This window comes from Ctenocephalides felis, unplaced genomic scaffold (assembly GCF_003426905.1).
Source record: "Ctenocephalides felis isolate EL2017-DRISC unplaced genomic scaffold, ASM342690v1 CF-g0.4_SCAFFOLD_00845, whole genome shotgun sequence".
In the NCBI taxonomy this organism is placed as follows: Eukaryota; Metazoa; Arthropoda; class Insecta; order Siphonaptera; family Pulicidae; genus Ctenocephalides; species Ctenocephalides felis.
This window is the reverse complement of record NW_020536999.1, coordinates 65994032-66015793: the sequence shown is the minus strand read 5'-3', so window position 1 is coordinate 66015793 and position 21762 is coordinate 65994032.

The window sequence follows — 21762 nt, the reverse complement described above, 5'->3', positions numbered from 1 at the left end:
AAACTCGATTGTAGACAAAACTAGACTGACCTCAAATCAACGCGTGGGTCACGCGATATTTTGGAGGGAAAAGGGCAGGTATTCTGGGTTAGAGAGGAATAGATCTGTTGACATTTTTCGATCAGAGATGGTGACTATATTTTATATAGTCGCTATTCGTTTCGAAGAATCCAGCAATGCTTTGATTTTTATATAATATTATCGATACATATGAGAATACTCATTGGGGACTCACCGCACTTCGATTATTTTTTTCCTAAATATAAAATTAAATTCTTCTCAACTATTTTCTGTGGGGCTCGCCCGTATGTAAGCGGTTAAGAGCGATGGGACTTGTTTCAGAGGTCCCGGGTTCGATACCCACTTCGAACAGCCTGTGTCAGGCAACATTGACAACGATTTTCACTTGGAAATTTAGATAGCAATATGTTTCCAAGTGAAAATAGCCCTTCACCCGGCATTGTTGCACCAATAAAATGTCAGCCCTATTAGATTAATTCTAATAAGAAAAAATCAACAAATATGGTTGGATTAACCATTGGGTTACCATCTAAAAAATACGAAGTAAGGAGAAGTTTCAGCCCAACAGCTCATAAGACGTAAGGTTCTGATTGCTGTTCAAAAATAATAATAAAAAAAAGAACTATTTTCTGCAAAATTTGCTAGCTCTCTGTTTATTTTTAAGTGGAGCATCTCCACTTTCAGCACAAAACCCACGGACAATGTGTCTGCATAACATCGCCAATTTCGAGTACTACAATCCTCTGTTCTCGCAGTCGTAAAGGGTGTTTACCCGCACAACGAACAATTATAAACTTTTAATAAAATAATAACGTTCTCTGTATATTCGGACGCTTGGTTTTGTTTTGTTTGCAATAATATTCCGACGTGCTATTATCGCGATTATTTTCGCTCTGTTTGGAGAACAGGATTTTCCGCATTGTACTTAGTGTTGATAATGCATTAATATGATTAAGTTTAAATGCAGATGCGTATAAATATTATGAAAAGACAAACGTAATGAAAAACTTCAATGTTTATTTGAATTAGTGAATGTTGTTTTAATTATATATTATATATAACTATTGTACATTGTTGCTGGAGATATTCAGATACGAACAAAGTTTTTTTTTGTTTTTGAATGAGCAGATTGTGTTCACGCCAAAATATTCGATATGATACTCTTTTTTTCGATGTTTCAAGTCATTCTGAGCCATTTGATATCTAAATTAAAAATACAAGTGAAGTGACCTGTGTAAGCATGTATGTGTATGTGCCAAAATGTGAGCTTTGGACAAAAGATATATCAGAGACTCTTTAGAAACTCACAGTGATTAGTTTTATGGCTATTTAGTATTTTCATTCAGTAGCAGAAAATACAAAAGTCTTGTCCCAGATTTCACAAATAATCCGGCGGCGTAGTTTCTTCGTGAATAATTGTTTGCAATTTTTTTTGATGGTATTAGATGAAATTTTGTTGATAATGTCTTACCAAACTTTCCTAAATATCATGATTCTGCAAAATGTAGTTTAATCATGAAAAATCAATACTATGAATTCAGAATTGTATCGTCAAAATTCTTCTTGACTAATTAGCAATTCTTTGACAAAATGGACTTGTCATAACGTTGTTATGACAACGCTATGTTACGGTCATTCTTCATATAAATTGGTAGTGAAAACTATCAAAAAGCTATGTATTTGCTGCGCGATCAGGTGTTTTACACATAAAACCTAACTTCACATATGTGTTATTAATGAACATTAAAAAGATGCAGTTATGATAACATTCTTTTTAGTCTAAGTTAGGTTTTTGATCTAAAATGCCTGACTGCTCAGCAAATACATAGCATTTTCACAGTTTTTACTACCAATTTATATGAAGAAAAGTCCGTAACATAGTGTTGCCATAACAACGCTATGTTACCATTTATTTTATCAGATAATTAGCCCCTAAGCCGAATGTTTACATATAGAAAATGTTTATGAAACTTACCTCAAGGCAAAATGATACACACTCACAACTAGATTAAGTTTAAGAGGTTTTACGAATTTAACTTAGTACACTGTCATATTTCAGTGGAACTTTTTCAGTGAAAATTTTTTACTTACTTCCAAATAAGTGCAATGTTCAAAATGAAACATGCTTGTATGACACAAGTTACAATCAAATTTTGTTTAAGTAATATAAAAAATAATTTATCATTAGAACAATAAATAAAGAAATAATAATCACAAAGTACTGAATTAAAGAATATTATCTTACATTTACTATGAAAAAATTACTTACCCAAATGGGATATTTTTTATAAAAAAAATGATTAAATTAAAGTGTGCTGTTATTTATTTCGTCACAATTGTAAATATACTACCTATATATAATATTTTAGTATCACCACCCATAAATTTCCAGAATTTCTGAACACATTTGAAAGTATCTAATATTCAACTAATAATAGAAAATCTGCAAAACTTCAGCAGTAAGTTTTCATTATGTCAAACAAAGACTAGTTAGGAGAATAATATACATCTATATTCACGGAAACTCATACATTTATATATCCATATTACACGAAATAGCTGATATAAATTTCTCCTGTATGCCGCTTTGTAAAGTTTATATGAAATATTGTTAGCGAGAGAACATTAACGCCAAAATAGTGTAGTTAGTTTTGAAATTAACACACATGTTTTATAGCATAACTCGAAATTCTCTTGCTTTGCACTATAAACATTTCATTTGGGTTCTGCTCTATATTTTACATGTAGTCGTTGTACCGAAACGAAGAGATATAGGATAGGATTAATTTAATAACTGCTTGCTTTAATTAATAGTCTACAATAAACAAACGGATAAACTTCTAGAGATACAACTTAAAATTAATTGTAAATTAAATTTTTATATACGTAATACCGCAATCACAATAACAACATTGGCTAACTTTAAAATTGTGGTAACAATCGGTTTTATTTCATTGGAAACTAAGTAAGTGCGAATTTTTGTTAGAAAATCAAAGACATTTTTTCATAGAACTAATTAACTTAATTTTATCATATATTAGCGATTTTGATAAATGTCTTTTTGACATCTTCCAAACAACATCATTATGTAACTTTCATAAAACTTCTCGTTTTCATTAGTAAAAAAACCGAATCAAGTACAATTTGAAACTATTATAATATTTGAATTATTTACTAGTTGAAGAGTTTTGGAATGACCTAGTGAGTAATCAGAAAATGCAATGTCACGGCTGTATGGAGAATTTGGCAAAACTTTCCAATTAAACTCCAATAATTTTTGGAGAGTGGACAAAGATATGTGATGTCAAAAATAAAAAAAATATTATTCATTTGGGTGGTGAAAATTAAAGTAGACAATTCCTCTATAATCAACGACGACAAGTGCGTTGTTTATCTTTAAGTAAATATTTAACAGAACAAATTTTGGCAAACCAATTGTTTAAGGGTGAAGCCTCAAAAAACAGCTGTATCACCATATACAGGTAACTATTCATGAGCTTAAGAAGCCCCTCCATTTTTGCAGAAATAAAAACAAAATATGGCAAACATTTTGGATAGGATTTTTCATCTTTCTACAAATGTCAATCTATGCATTTCATCAGAAGACTCTGTTTTGCTGACAATGATACATTTTACCATTCGTAGTATCTTAAGCTAGTAAAGTTAAGAATTTTTTGACAACTATATTTGAAAATAGTGGAAAAAGGTGTATAATAATCCATCATCTTAATTCATGCAACTTTTTATTGCTGTCGTGATAAATGACAATATTTGAAAATTCATTACAAAAGTTTTATTTTCTTTCGTTGTTAGTTTTTTTGGCTGTGAGAACTTTTGTTAAGTTTACGAGATCTTGATATAATTTTAATTATACGTTTTTTAATTGTTTTATAAACTGCATTGTTAATTTTAAGTTAGATTAAACAGTTGTTTCAATCCTGCTGATGAATATTTTTGACAAAATATCAGATCAATGATATATACAGTGCTATCTCTTCAAGAAATGCACTCATGATACTTATATTTTGCTTTAGTAGTATAATGTAGTTATTATTTCATAAAATCCCTTTAAAAATAAAAATGGATCCTGTTCCATTTCCAAGTTTCCAAAGGACCAGGTGAATTTTTTTTTAAAATAGATAAAGAACACATTTCTGAACATAGGCAGATAGTAGTTGGGTTTATATTATTATTATTATTATTAATGTATTATTATATTAAGTTATTCGCCTGAACTTCTTTAATAATTTCAATATATCCAATAAACAAGACATTGTTTGAGCACTTTTGGATTCCGTTTTTGTAATGGTACTATAATTATTATAATGAACGCTTATTATGAAACATTATATTCTGCTACGCATTTTAACAATATATACACTAATTATAGTAAAATATTTTTATAATTTGTATAATTTTCAAATATCATTACTGTAAAGATCTGCTCATGTTTTTTCTATTTACCATTACCCTTGTGCATTGAACGTTCAACAAATATATGCTCTGTATTATTTCTCTCAAGACGACGTTGACGTAGAATTTTCCATTTAATTTAGACATTCCGATAACGCAGATAACAATATGTTTCAAATGTCTCGTTTTATTTATCTCAATGCTTCGGAATATTCAATAACACCCGGATGTAGAGTAATGAAGGTGACATGGCAACGTCAAAAGCTCAAATGACTTACGTTCATGATGAAAGATACCTATATATGTATATAAATAACATTTTCGTGAAAAGGAACCCCGTATACATCAAGCTTTCTATACCCGTCCTAATATTATACATCATAATACATTTCTGTATTGAGTTACAAACAGTCTTACATTCATCTCTCTGAAATAAATCGTCCCTATTTTCCTTTTTCCCAACGAGGAAAGGAGAAAACTTAGGCGTATCTCATATGGCAAGGTTATGGCTACACGAGCTTGTACTTTCAGCGTAATTTATCAAGTTTTCAAAAACAAGGATATTAATAAAAAATATTTGATACTGAAGTTCTTATTTGATACTGAAGTTCGTATTTTGTAATAATATTAAGTATATAAATTCACGAAATTTAGTAACGTGTTTGAATTGATTATAATGCTGAAGATAAGTTATTTTGATTTAAGTAATAATTCTGATATAAGTTATACTAGAAGACAAAACAGTCATCATTTATAATATTTTTCAATTACTTGCAGTGCAACAATTTTTTATTTGTAATGCTTTATAATAGAAAATAGCTAAATGTTACCATAATGTTCATTAGACCAAAAATCATTAGAGTAAATTTTCATATTTGCCTAAATATTTAACGGTGTTGTTAAGTTAATTTCTGCTGTTATTAAATAAATATTCAAAAAATGGTGTATTAAAGTAAATGTTAAAATAAAAGTTAGGGCTGCATTTTTTACTCAAAAATTTTCAATGATGAAATTATCAAATATTTTAATATTTTACAATCCTGATTAAATGCGCTAACTTTTCATTATACTTGCAAACACACTTTAGTACAAATTTTTTAGAGAGGGCTTTTCAAAGTCGATCGATTTTAAAAATATTAAATTCAATAAAAAGTTGAAAACTTGGGGCAAGTAATATTTTCTAAAAATGTTATTCCAAAGTTTAAATGAAAAAAAATCACAAAAATTATCCACAATATCCGAAAAATGGGCATAATTTCAACAAAGCCAAAAGTTACATCTAAAAGCTCACAATTCCCTGACAACGGAGATTTTTTTTCTAATTTTTTTCAGGACAGTTAAGGTTAGTACTATCACCCTTTGGCATGACATTAAGTTCTGGGATAGTTGGAATGTTCATACATTCACAACTATTTTGTTTCATAATATAACTGAACAATTATCCAGGAAAGTTTGTCATAGTTATATGATCCTACACTATTTCAAAATAGCGTCCTGAGAAAACGATAGAGTTTTGTAGATGGAATCAAATAATATGATGAAGTATACAAAACGACCAGTAAATTCAAAAGCAATTTCTGAAAGCGTCTTACAATCCAATTTATTCGAGATTGTACAATAGAGTTAACAATTTTTTGTGAAATAATGCAAAACAAATTTATTAATTAACTTATTAAATATTTTTATATATGACTTAAGTCATATAAATAATTACTTATATTAATAAAAAAAAATTATTGTCTAATTTAGACATTATCACTTATGTAGTAAATAGTATGACTAAATAATTTTTGCAATAAAACTACCTAATACTTGGTAGTGAAAACTGATTCAGCAAATTATAGCAACCATACAACTTAGTTGGGTTGTAAGTTGCTTTTATGAACAAATCTTCAATATTTTATTGAAAATCATATTAACTTATTTAGATATTTACCATATTTAAATTAAATTACTATTTGTTTTGTTAATATTTTCATACACTTTGTCTTCTGTACTACATACTGTTTTACTCATTACATATTTTAATAATACAAGTTAGTGAGGTATTTTAAGGTTAGGATACGGTATGCTAATTTTATAGCCCATGTGAAGTTGCCAAAGTTCGAAAAGTTTCAAACAAAGTTTTCGCATATTAATAACTGCACGGGAAGTATTTCATTGAAAGAATAGTTTTCTCTCAGATATTTGCATATAACGGGATCCAAAGCAATTTACAATAGGTAAATTCGGGATCAAAATTTATAAATAAATTATTCAAAATTTTTAAGCTGGATAATGGATTCAAGTTCAAGATAGGGACACAAAGTTCAATTTCACTTCGAACAATTGTATTGTAAAAACCAAACAAACTTCTTCAAAACAAATAACACATATCAAACAAACAACTATCAAGCAAAGTTCAGTAAAATTCATCATTGTAAGAATATGTTTTTTCCATTTGTACCTGGTCGTTTTTACACCATTGGAGGGGTGACAAGAAAAAGCCAGGGGAATTTTTTTTACCATTTTATTTTTAATTTTAAAACTGTTTTATAAAAATTATTCAATTAATGCGATTCAGTTTAATTATCAGGTTGGGCAACAAAATTAACTAGTGGCTTGTATGGCATCGTGCCTTAAGGCAAATTGCTGGAACTTCCCGTAATGTTTTCAAATAGACTATTATAAATATTGTAACATTGTCCAATATTTATAAGAAATATATAAACTGAATTGCATAGTTAAAATTATTTGTTTAAAGTATATTAGAATTTTAGTCAAAATTAAAAATAAAATCTGAATTATTTTCGATATACAAAAAAAACTAAAAAAAAAATGATACAAAATTTTCCGTTCTCTCAATAACTCGATTTCTATTTTCTGCACTCTTTGCTCTGTATCTCCGAAATGGCTGGACCTGCCATTGCCAAAAACTAATCAGCTCTTCTCCTTATCAATAAGAATCGAATGTTTTTTGAACCATTCAAATCGGTTGATCCGTGCGCCCGAAAACGTGACTGGAAATTTGTATCCATTCATACATACACACACACACATTCATTTTTTCTGAGGTATGCTAAAATGTTCAGAAATCTTCAAAACGTCGAGAAATGTAAAAATATTCAATTTCGATTTTCGGCCCATTACAATAACTTACCCTACGGGAAGATAAAAATTAAATCTAAGTATGTATTTTTAAATCCAATAAACAAACAAAAGTTATGAACTCTGAGTTTTTGCTATTTAATTTAATATATTGAGATTGATTGTTTTTTAAAAAAAACAATAATTTTAAATGAGATGGATATTAATTCTTTATGGAATCTTGTACATAGATCGCACTGGATACAACTTTTGTATTAGACTTTTTCAGAATAATTTACCATCAGGGCTAGAATAACTATTAATTTAATTTATCTCTTGCATGATTGATTTTTTAAATTTATTTTACAATTTTATACGCCATTTTTTATTGGTTTTACATCGCCAGTGTAAAGCTTCAGGTGGTCCTTTATACTCTAATCGCATAAAAGTTTAAATAACTAGAAATTATATAAAAAAAACTGTTGAATCAAACTTGAAAATATCTATTCATCATTTAAAACAAATATATATTACGTCCATTAAAAAATTATATTCAGGTATTGTAAAACAAATCAATCGTGCTAAAAATATGAAGACTAACAAGAAAAAAAAATACTTTCGATAAAAAATTTCTGATAAATCTTTGGATCACTGATTGCTATGTCGCTCTATTTAAGGTGATGACTAATTACACATAATTTTTTCTCTACTTCAAAATAGTAACATTAAATAATCCACATTATAATTGATTTTGAGATAATGGTGGTGGACCTTTTTACCCGGGGACCTCTAACCTATGTCTCAAGTATGCATTATAGCTATGTTGATGCCCATTGCGAACGTGATTACATCCAAGATTATTTTCTATTTTAAGACACAAAGCTTCACAATCGTTGAATGCAGTAAGAGCGGATCTATTCCCGAGCTTTCGCTGAGCTTTCCGACCGAGCTTTTTCATGATGTGCAATCAGATCGTATACGGGATCGAATATACGTCGGTCACAAACTCACATAGGTCGGTTGGATGTTCCATTTTCTCTATTTTATCCGCTCGCGATCAAGCGAAAAGCTTTGACATGTCGACATTCGACCGCGTCCAATCAATCCCATCACGAATCGCGCGGAAATTATTTCCACCGAGATGGAAATGTTCAGGAAAAGTGGGAAAATTAATAGATCTGTGTTGTGTGCGTTACCTACTAGACTCGGAGTTATTGATGTTGCCTCCGTAACCAGGAAAATTGGATACCGTCATAAGAACGCCAAATGCTGACCGATAGCCATGATGTATTGGTGTGTTGTGCTCGTAGGTAGAACTAATAGCTCGACTTCCTACGGCAATAACTCATTGATTTCAATCAGAAATATAGCGCTGATGTCGGCGATTAGAATTATCGGAAACGGAACGTTTCTGCTTCAGAAAGTTGGTAGGGTAGTTTGATACGCAAAAATTAAAAGTACAATTTCAATTGCTTTCCAAACTTTATATTTCATGTTTCGCACAATATTTTGTTATATCAAATTTGATTTTGAGCCCGTCGTAATGGTTAAAGAATTTCTATCAAAAACACAAACTAGTTCCGAGTGTGATCCCAATCTTGACCAGCTTCATATCAAGGAGTCGAAGATACTGGGTGGGATTGTACAACTTTTTTTTAGCAATAATTTTGTTTTCTACCAGTTATCTAGTAGAACAGTTATTTGAACATTTCTCGCAATATAATACTTAATATACACCACAATATACTTTTTTCAAGTAAAAACTTCATCTATCTCGTTTACTACAATTTCATTAAAAGTGCGCATTGTTACTTTATATTGGCTAGTGAATTATAAATCGGCGTTAGAGGCAAATTTGTTGTAAAAGGATCATGCATTGTCTTACCGTATGCTCCTAGTGAACCAGAAGCTCCTCCGGCTGTGCAACATCACCTTTTTAGACTGGGCCTTCTTGCACTCCTCCTAAAGGAAATTGGATGGTGTCAAATAGAGATTTTTTCATTTGAATATTTATCAGTTTATTGAATTAATTATTTAATCAGCATTCTGTTGTTTATCTCGTAGAAATACTAAAAAACTGTTCTTAAATACAATGGATCATGCAGTCATAAAATCAAATCATACAAAAAAATAGCGAATGACACAACCGTCCTGAGGCTATATTTGGCATGACTATAGGTTAAAAAACAAGAGCTGTAAACACAAATATGATTTATGACGACTTTTTGTCAGAAATATGTAACACAACACAACAGAATCATTTCAACAATCACAAGGCTTGTGAATATATAAATAACAAAACATACAAACAAATAATAACAAATTTATTTTTAAATAAAGTTAAATAAACTGAACTATATGATCACTTTCCTTTTTGTTTGTTTTGACTTGTTATTATTCTTCAAAATTCCTCTTCAAAATCATGCAAAAATGTTAACTAATATTTATCAGTCTGACTAATCAGTCAAAAATTACAGCAACTATGTATCATTATACTGAGATCTAGTCAAAATCTTCATTATGATGGAGACAAATATAATGTTACTACCCCCTGCGCATTTTTCGTGGAATCAGAAACCGCATATTCTTTGGCATTTGATCTATTTTACGAGACCCCTACTTTCAGAATATGAGCTTCCACAAACCAGTTCTTTCCAGATTGGTTAAGTTAGATATTTTTTTGTATGCTTAGTTTTTCAACTGGAAAAGGCTAAGTAAAAAACATGTCAAATACTCTAATCGCTGTTAGAAAAAATAGTACAGTTACCGAACCTACCTAAAATGCTATGTTTGAAACAGATCTAATTATAATACAAGCAATATTTACTTCATATTCAGTAAGGTATTTATCTCGTATTCCCTACAAAAAATTTTTTTGTAGTACATAAAAATAAAACATACCAATGTATTTTTGTGACGCTTATTTGCTTTCAGATCTAAAAATATATATTACATCTGTTATTAAATATATTATTACGTATTTATTTAGTCTTCTACAGCAAGATCTGACTGCAGAAAAAAATCAAACATTATTTTAATGACTTCAAATATTAATCAATGCGAATTAAGCTAATGAATTGGAATCTTCGACAAAAAAGTATTTTGATTATGACAAACATGTATTCATTTTGGCTAGTATTCAATCCAGTTACAAAATAATATATATGGTGATTAGTATAAAGTATATCTAACGAACGATCTTCTGAAACCTCAAATTATTGCTACATATTTTTTACGTTTTGATATAACAAAACTTCTTTTGGAGTTCAAAGTTTTTATATTTACCATTTAGACTGTTTGCATTATATTATTCTTTGTATTATATAAAATGTAACATCTTCAAATAGAAGTCGCAATAATTGTATAAATTAAACATTAAAGCTCATACATATTTATATGAGGTATTTTGTTGGGAGAATATAATCCATAAACCCAAAACATCTGTTTTCTCCGCACTTGCAGAGAAGGAAGCTCTACAAAACGAGATGCCAAATAAATCGATTCGAATATTTTGTTCTTACTCTATATTACACTCGGTTCGTATCGTCTGGTGCAAATTATGTAAACCGAAATAAAATATAGAAAAAAAATTTAAGGCAATACTTAAAGCGTAATTTTTATAATAGTTCATGAGTTTAAATTTAAATCGAAAACAAATCTGTTAGATAAATTTCAAAATTCCTAGTAGTCGAGTCCAAACATTGACGTAAAATTGTAGTGTTAAAATTAAAAATTATCGACAGTATTCGAATAGTTGAGTTGAATAAGAAGTAAAAACAAAGAAAAAGGTTAGAGTATGTAAAGATGAAAAATATTGGTAAATACTTTTATATTGGTAAAAAAATATAAATGCTATTTTTAAGTAAAATTTATTTTTGTGTTCTTAGTTCACAATGTGTATTAGATTGTGAATTTAAATTATTTAAAAAACTCCAAAGCTTGTACTCGTGGCTGCACAAATTAAATGTTGAGGTATGTCACATATTTTTTTATTTGCCATGAACAAAATAATATCTAAAGACTTGTTATAAGGATAAAAATACAGTACCCGTATCAAAATTCTGCTAACGATTATCATATAACATGTATTTTTATAAGATACTTATATCATATTCACGTAAGCCTAAATATTAAATTCTATGTTGCACGCCTTTTAACTAAATCTATAGTACGCCTAATACGCCTAATATGCCTACAACCCTATATACATAGTACGCCCAATATTATTTCTTACACCTACAATGTTTCTTAAACGCTAATTTTTCCGAACCCTACCGAGAATCGAACCCGAGCCCTCTGCGTGGAAGGCAACGACCTTAACCACTACACCACCGTACCGCTGCGATTCATTTCCTTTTTCTGCGTGTCGTCGCGTCGTCTTAGTATTCATTACTTAATTAATAGGTAAAGGTACCGCGGAAGAACAATGCGTCCCTTAATATATTATTTGTTGGGAACCCAATAGAGTAGTGGTTAAGGCGCTCGACTGCCACGCGGTGGTCCCGGGTTCAATTCCCGGTGTGGGCGATAGACAATAGAGTATAGGGTAATGATAATAGATAATATATAAGCGTGAAATATAGCGTGTAAATGGTAAGGTTTGTAAGGGGTTAAAAAAAGATATGTAGGGTATATGTTATATGTAATAGGTTAATAGCAAATAGTGATGAAGCGGTAATAGATTTATATATAAATATAGGAACTGATGGTCTTAGGCATCGTACGGTATGATTAAATAGATAATGATTAGATTTATGTCCTTCAACGCATTGTAATAGATCTTGGGTACTTTTATATAAAAAATGAGTGCGCGTAAGGTTCATACGCGATTGAAGTAAAACTTATTTGCTACTGTACAAGATGGCATTTAAGTAAAAATAAATACATCATTAACAATTTTGAATAATGTTTATTACTAATATGGTAACACTCGTGATGCACATATTTATTAGTTCAATGATTATACACTTCACTGCATTATACATTTATACTTCAAATATGACATGATCGGATTGTCATTGTACATTATTAGCATTTAGAAATAAACCTTCATTAAAGAAGTGAAGTAATTGCTAGTTAATAACTTCTATAATATTCGTTTACACAGTGGATTATGTTAAACAACGCCTAAACAAATATTGTTTTCACAATTTCACTTATCATCATATAATATTTGTGTTTGAAAAACTTCATGTAATTAAAATTAACAAACATTCATTGACTGCTTGTATTTTTTTACTTTTTTGCTGGCGATATAATCTCATTCTTTGAATGGCTGTAATATCTGTCTTGCCTAAAAAATATTTTCCATTTTAATAACTTCAAAGATTTATTATAGAACTACGAATAATATAGAAATAATTAATATTTTATAGTCTTTGACCTAATAAATATCACATTCAGTTTTATCAGAATTAGCTACCATTTTTTTTAAATACAGCTTCAAAGCGATTAATTAATTATTATATATATTTTTTTTAAACAAAAAAATCTACATTTCTTTTTTTGCATAATATTTTAAACAATTATAACTTAATAATAATCATATTACTCAACTCGATATTTTAACAAATATCCTGACATGATTTTATGTGTAAACATTCACTATAATGACAAGCACTATAATTTGCATTTTATTCGCTTATAATGGCATCAGTATCATTATTAATAAATTAATAAAAATAATACCCAATCAATTATAGAGCACAGATCTCTCTCATAAATAGATTAAGTATAAAATTTAATTATAAAGCAATATTTGATTTCTTTTCAATTTTTCTAATTCTAAAATAAACTGGCATTAAAAATAAAAATATGATGAATTAAAAATAGTATCTTTTATTTTATGATTTTTCTTACAATTTAATAAGAAAGCATGATAATCAAGGTATAATTTTGTACACATGCTCTGCCTATACAAGCCTATATAGCTGATATTATTCACGAAGGTAAGTTAATATAAATGCAAACGAATTAGGGCAATTTGCAGTGTTATATTTAGCAATTGAATGTAATAAACAATGGATATCATTTCCAAAACGCATTTGCATGGTATGACATTAATTCGTATGCTAAACCAAGTACATAATATACATTTCACCGCCCGTTCTGATTTAAACGTGATAAATCCACGAATTTATTTGGACAGTGCCTCGAGTTACGCGGCATTAGGCACTGTTTGTTTATGAATTATATCAATACCGGCGAACCATGGACAGGACGAATCGTTCGTATTGACTATTGACTATTGACGTTGTATTTTGTACTTTTGATTGATTACATATTTTTTGGTATGTACATGTTCTGATTACATTTGGAATAAAATATTTTCATCGATTGTCAATATAATACAGGGTAGAATTTTGTTATATATTTAGGGTAGCGTACAAAGTAATTCATGAGTAATTTGTAACAGAAGCTACAACTAACATTAGCGTATTAAATAAAATCAGCAATGCGAAGAAATATTATAGTTAAATGTCTTTTTTTATTAGATACGTTTTAAATTGTATGAATTATCTAAGAATTTCTTTATAAATACATACTAACTTGGAAATCGTGTGCTAAACTCGAGAAAATTAAGATCATATCAAAAGCTCTAAATTGGCTAATTGGCCAATATAAACTTAAAGCAGCAGTAGATCTTATAGATACTTTTCATGCAAACTTGATAATTAAACATAATTTATTGATTTGATAACATTTGATGATCTAAAATGATATTGATATATTCAATTATGATTATTGATTCATAGTTATTTGTACTAAAATCATATATGACAACCAGAATATCCCAACAGTAGTGAAAATAAAAAAGGTGAATGCTTCAACTATTGAGCGAATTGAATCTCGTAACTATATAAAAAACTGAACTACTTTTTATGAATTTATTGATTTATAAGTAAGCAGTAATCAATAATAATAATAATTATGATCTGGCTCACAAGCAAAAGATGAAAGAACAACAAAAGGCTTTACAAGAAGCTAAAGCTAAGGCTTCTCAAAAGGGACCACTTGTTGGAGGTGGTATCAAGAAGTCGGGCAAATAATAATGCATTTTTTAACTCTATTTATATAATCATTAAATCAATTGTACAGACCATAAATACATTCTTTAAGTTCATAAAAAAAAATAATAATAAATATTATTTCCGGCTCTTGTCACCTTTCTTGACACCAAAAATAAGACTAACAAAAATACTACCAAACTATCTGAAAGTTTCGTTAAATCAAGCTTTATTCGTTGTTTTATAACATATTTTTGAAGTAAAACTTCTTTAGGCGCAACCAGGGTGTAAATCCGTACAAATGCAACGGAAGTGCGTTACGGCTGATAAGATAGGAGTCGAGTGCCAATGATTCATCATTCGCTCTCGATGATATCATTTCTATACGGTTCGATTGTGATTAGTCGTCGCGTATGTGAATAGAGATCTGTCGTTGTATGCGTACCGGCATCAACGTTGTATGCGTACCGATATCAACAAGGAAATCGCCATAGATAGATAAATAAACAATTTAAAATTACATTGTAGTACAAATCTTGATTTAATAAAAAATGGCTGAATCAGAAGAATATTTCACCCTGTTCCTTGAAAATGATAAAACATTTGTATTTTGTTCTATACGTAAGTTTATTAATTAGAAATTATTTCTATATTATTGGTAGTTTCTATATAATTTTGATGTCATTAAAATGGAAAATATTTTTTAGGCAAGACAGATATTACAGCTGTTCAAAGAATGAGATTATATCGCCAGCGAAAAAGAAAAACAAAAACCAAGCAGTCAATGAATGTTTAATTTTGAATACATGAAGTTCTTCGAACACAAAAATTATATGATGATGAGTGATATTGTGAAAACAATATTTGTTTAGGCGTTGTTTAACATAATCCACTATGTGAACGAATATTATAGAAGTTATTAATCAGCAATTACTTCATTTCTCTAATACATAAATGTGTATAAATAATGGTTGACAGTAATAAATATGTGCATTACGAGTGTTACCATATTGCTAATAATAAAATTGTTATAGGATGTATTTATTTTTACTTAAATTCCATCTTCTACAGTATCATATAAGTTTTACTTCAATCGCGTATGAAGCTTACGCGCACTCTTTTTTTTATATAAAAGTACCCAAGATCTATTACAATACGTTAAAGGACCTGAATCTAATTATTACCTATCTGATCATACCGTACGATACCTGTTCCTACCATCAGTTCCTACATTTATATATAAATCCATTACCGCTTCATCATTATTTGCTATTAACCTATTATATATAACATATACCCTACATATCTTTTTACCCCTTGAAAACCTTACATTCTTCCATTTACAGTGTAAACTTTACACGCTATATTTTACTCTTATCTATTATCTCTACCCTATACTATATTTGATATCTTATTTATTATCTATTATCTCTACCCTATACTATATTTTACTCTTATCTATTATCTATTGTCTCTATCCTATACTCTATTGACTGACTATCGCCTACACCGGGAATTGAACCCGGGACCGCCGCGTGGCGGTCGAGCGCCTTGACCACTACTCTATTGGGTCCCCCACAAATAATATATTAAGGGACGCACTGTTCTTCCGCGGTATCTTTACCTATTAATTAGGTAATTAATACTAATATAAGACGACGCGACGACACGCGGAAAAATGCGACCAATCACAGTGCTACGGTGGTGTAGTGGTTAAGCTCGCTGCTTGCCACGCAGAGGGCTCGGGTTCGATTCTCGGTAGGGTTCGGAAAAATTAGCGTTTAAGAAAAATTATAGTTGTAAGATAAGAAATAATAATGGGCGTATTATGTATATAGGGTTGTAGGCGTATTAGGCGTATTAAGCGTATTAGGTGTTCTATATAGCTAGTTAAAAGACATACAACATAGAATATAAGATTTAGGCATACGTGAATATGATATAGGTATCTTATAAGAAATACATGTTATATGATAATCGTTAGCAGAATTGATCGTGCCCGTACTGTATAAAATGCATTTTTATACTCATAACAACTCTTCACCGGTACAAGTTTTGCAGTTTATTAAATAATTTAAATTCAAAATACCAATATAAAAATATTTTACCAATATACATGTGCAGGGTTGTCTCAGAACTCAACCAACATGTTCGTCTTTATGTCTGTTCGTCACGTTTTTTTTTGATAAATTAGGAAATAAACATTATAAGAACCATGTAAATTATTAATGCTATTATAAATATATAGTTTTTAAATCATTATTATATACATGTGTGCATTATGAGTGTTACCATAATACTAATAAACATTATTCACAATTGTTATATGATGTATTTATTTTTACTTACAATTAGATGCCATCTTGTACAGTACGTTTTACTTCAATAGCGTGTGAACTCTACGCGCACTCTTTTTATATCAGGTTCACAATTCGTAGGATTCAATTAACTAAATTTATTTTATTGCATAATTTTGTGAATAACAGAAAACTAAATAAAGCTTCTAATAAATAGAATCTAGTTATTACTATTCATTGATTTATTTATCAGTCAACCTTGACGTGAATATCTATTTTTCAAATTAATAAATGTTCAATTTATAGAGCATTGTTTTATAAATGAAATGCAATTGGGTGTCAATCAATCAAGTTGACTGAGGGTCGTATTAATGCAAATATGTTGTATTTTATACTTTATAAAAATAAGCCAACTTATTTAACTTATTTTTATCGAGAGTCCTGCCATCCCAAAAATTTAATCAGTTCTTCATCTGAAAAGAAAATGTTATTTGAATTATTAAAATCGGACGCTCCATTCTCATAAAAACTGAGTTATTATTTTTGGCACTTTTTGCCCCGTAACTTTGGAACTGCTAGACCTGCCTTTGCCAAAAACTAATCAGCACGTTTCCTTATCAATAGGAATCGAATGTTTTTTGAATTATTTGAATCGGTTGATCAGTGTACCCCAAATTGTCGACGAAAATTTGTATCCGCACGCACACACAAACAAATGCACGCATACATATATTGTTGTATATGTGTATGCGTTGTCAAATATCTCCCTTCCGCCTTTTTGTATTATAAACCAAGAGCAAAAAAGCGGGAGGGAGATATGTGACAAACTAATATACACATAAATCCATTTTTTCTAAGGTATGCCAAAATGTTCAAAAACCTTTGAATCGCAAAGATATATAAAAATTTTCATTTTTAATTTTTTTGCGATTACCATAACTTACTCTACGGACAGTTAAGAATGATTAACTCTATCCAAAAGTATACAGTTATTAAAAATAATTAGGCCGAATCTCTCGCAATGATTTGTTCCTTGTACGGTACGAGCGACCAGCTGAAGCGTGAAAATGGCAAGAACGATAATAAATTTAAAGCGTGTTTCCCAGAAATCGTCTAAGAGATTTGATTTAATTTCAAGGAACAACAAGAGGGCGCCCCATGGGTTAAGTAGAGTTCAAGAGACATTAACTTTGCATTAGCCGTTAAGGCGAAACGCTATCGAGCTTCGCGGGATATATGAATGTGTATAAACTAGCTACGTTAGACTACTACCACAACGAGCTTCTACTTGGCCTATTTTCTACACACACGAAGATATTTATATCGCCACTTATATATTCATAATTATACTTTTGAGGGTGATATTGTATATGTATAGGGTAGAGAGGAGTACCAAGGTCCAACTTGATTTTTCGCAATTATATTGTAAAAACCAAACCAAATTTATCATAACAAATAACACATATCAAATAAACAACTATGTTGTGAAGAACAGAGAAATTTACCAAAAAAAATTAAAAATGAAATTTTACTGTAATTTTGCGAGAGAACGAAATGAACTATCGAGTTATAAACTTTTATGTAACATAACGAATGTACAAAATTCAGTGTTAGTCCAATTTGGATTTCGATTTAATTTGATAGTCAGTTTGTAAATTATTCTTACAGTAAATTGTTTCTCTGCTATAATATGTTTCATTATTATAACTGTTTTGCTTCAATAAATTATTTATCTGCAACGATAATCGATGCACATTAACCAATGGCATACGGACAACCCCGATATCAAGCTGTAGCGATATCAGTTTTTACTGGAAAGTGACTAATAGATCCTTATGTTTCCAAGTAAAAATAGCCCATCTAACCATTGCTACATTAAATTAAATAATCCGTCAGCCCTATTAGATAAATTCTGTTTAGTAAAATTATCAACTTTGTTTGGATCAACCGTTAGGTTAAAAATAATACATGAGTAGGAGCCATAAGTTTATATTGGTTTGATATCCATTATTTTAGTATTATATTATTAAAAATCGTTTCTAATTACCACCAATTAGCTAATTTAAAACTTTTGATATGATCGTAATTTTTTCAAGATTAGCACATGATGCCCAACAGAGCTTAGAGTACGCAAAGTTCAGATTACTGATATATAATGAGATTTATTCAACGGCATATTTCATAAACTTATGGTATTTATATTTATAAACATGGAATATTTTATTATTAGATAAATACGGCCCTCAGTCATATTGATTGATTGACACACAATTGCATTTTATTTATAAAACACTGCTCTATATATTGAATATTTATTGATTTGAAAAGTAGATATTCACGTCAAGGTTGACTGATAAATAAATCAATGAATAGTAATAACTAGATTCTATTTATTAGAAGCTTTATTTAGTTTTCTGTTATTCACAAAATTATGCAATAAAATAAATTTAGTTAATTGAATCCTACGAATTGTGAACCTGATATAAAAAGAGTGCGCGTAGAGTTCACACGCTATTGAAGTAAAACGTACTGTACAAGATGGCATCTAATTGTAAGTAAAAATAAATACATCATATAACAATTGTGAATAATGTTTATTAGTATTATGGTAACACTCATAATGCACACATGTATATAATAATGATTTATAAACTATATATTTATAATAGCATTAATAATTTACATGGTTCTTATAATGTTTATTTCCTAATTTATCAAAAAAAAAAACGTGACGAACAGACATAAAGACGAACATGTTGGTTGAGTTCTGGGACAACCCTGCACATGTATATTGGTAAATATTTTTATATTGGTATTTTGAATTTAAAGTGCCTGCAAAAATTAAATGTTGAGGTATGTCACGAATAAAATAATATTTGAAGAGTTGTTATAAGGATAAAAATGCATTTTATACACTACGGGTACGGTCAATTCTGCTAACGATTATCATATAACATGTATTTCTTATAAGATACCTATATCATATTCACGTATGCCTAAACCTTAAATTCTATGTTGTACGTCTTTTAACTAACTATATAGAATACCTAATACGCCTAATACGCCTACAACCCTATATACATAATACGCCCATTATTATTTCTTATCTTACAACTATAATTTTTCTTAAACGCTAATTTTTCCGAACCCTACCGAGAATCGAACCCGAGCCCTCTGCGTGGAAAGCAGCGAGCTCAACCACTACACCACCGTTGCACTGTGATTGGTCGCATTTTTCCGCGTGTCGTCGCGTCGTCTTAGTATCAATTACCTAATTAATAGGTAAAGGTACCGCGGAAGAACAGTGCGTCCCTTTATATATTATTTGTGGGGGACCCAATAGAGTAGTGGTCAAGGCGCTCGACCGGGCCCACATCGGGTTCAATTCCCGGGTTAAAATATAGCGTGTAAATGATAGAATGTAAGGTTTATAAGGGGTAAAAAGATATGTAGGGTATATGTTATATATATAATAGGTTAATAGCAAATAATGATGAAGCGGTAATAGATTTATATATAAATGTAGGAACTGATGGCCTTAGGTATCGTACGGTATGATTAGATAGGTAATGATTAGATTTAAGTCCTTTAACGTATTGTAATAGACTTTGGATACTTTTATACAAAAAAGAGTGCGCGTAAGGTTCATACGCGATTGAAGTAAAACTTATATGCTGTAGAAGATGGCATTTAAGTAAAAATAAATACATCCTATAACAATTTTAAATATTGTTTATTAGCAATATGGTAACATTCGTGATGCACATATTTATTAGTATCAACCATTATACACATTTATGTAATGTGTATAAGTATGGCTTTATACTTCAAATATGACATGATCGGTTTGTCATTGTAATTGGCATTTAGAAATGAACCTTTATTAGAGAAATGAAGTAAATGCTGATTAATAAATTCTATAATATTCGATCACATAGTGGATGAACTTTATATGAACAGAATAGTAGAATCACTTATTGAAGTGATTCTCTATCAATTTAATATTCATCAGATTAATTTATACGTATGTGTGCGAGTGAATGACATAAGCCAAATACCTTATAGAATTGTCATGTATTCTGATTGCTATTGAAAATAAAATAAAATTAAAAAAAACATTATAAATCTTGGTACTGATCTCAAAAAATGAATCTAAGACTTGCACCTGTTAATAAAATACCTATACAATATCTGATAATTAGATGTGCATATGTTCAATGCGCATTTTTTTACTTTTATTTTTACTACTTTGACCGTATGCCGGCCTGTATTGCAGCACTTTATGTGTTTTCATAAGTTCATGTTTTGCAAAATATTCTAATCGAAAGCTCCGTTTTCAATTGTCTCATATTACTAAATTAATAAATAGTAATTCTTGCCACTTGCCTCGTATCTACAAAAAGCTGAACCTGCTTTTTCCAAAAAGCAATCAGCAAGTAATTTTACAATCATAGACAAAAATTTATGTCCATCTTTTCTAAAACATTTTTAATATTTACCCAAGTATCCATGCATCCACAAAGAACATACCTTTATGAACTAAGTTATACCTGTATTATATTATTTCGGTATGCGTTAAACGTACGCCGGTCGAGCGCATGCATATTTCAAGCAGTTCGAAGTTAGAATAAACGTGTAGAGCTCGTAGGCACAATTGGCTGATTATTAATTCACGAGGATGATTGGAAAAGTTTTGTACGGGTTTTGCTAGTCCTGTTACTGATTTTTTTATTTGTATTGCCGTTACATATTCCAAGTGTGCGGACATGAAAAACGAAATGTTTGTGAAGTTGTTTTATGATTTTGTGATTAACTGTTAAAGATTTGAAAAAAATATGTTTCAAATTCAGTGGCAAGTGACTTAGTAAATTTGATCAAACTAATAAGTAACTCTTTCGCTCATACTATTGCAAATTATAAAGATTGATTTAAATTGATTAGATAACTTGATTTAAACT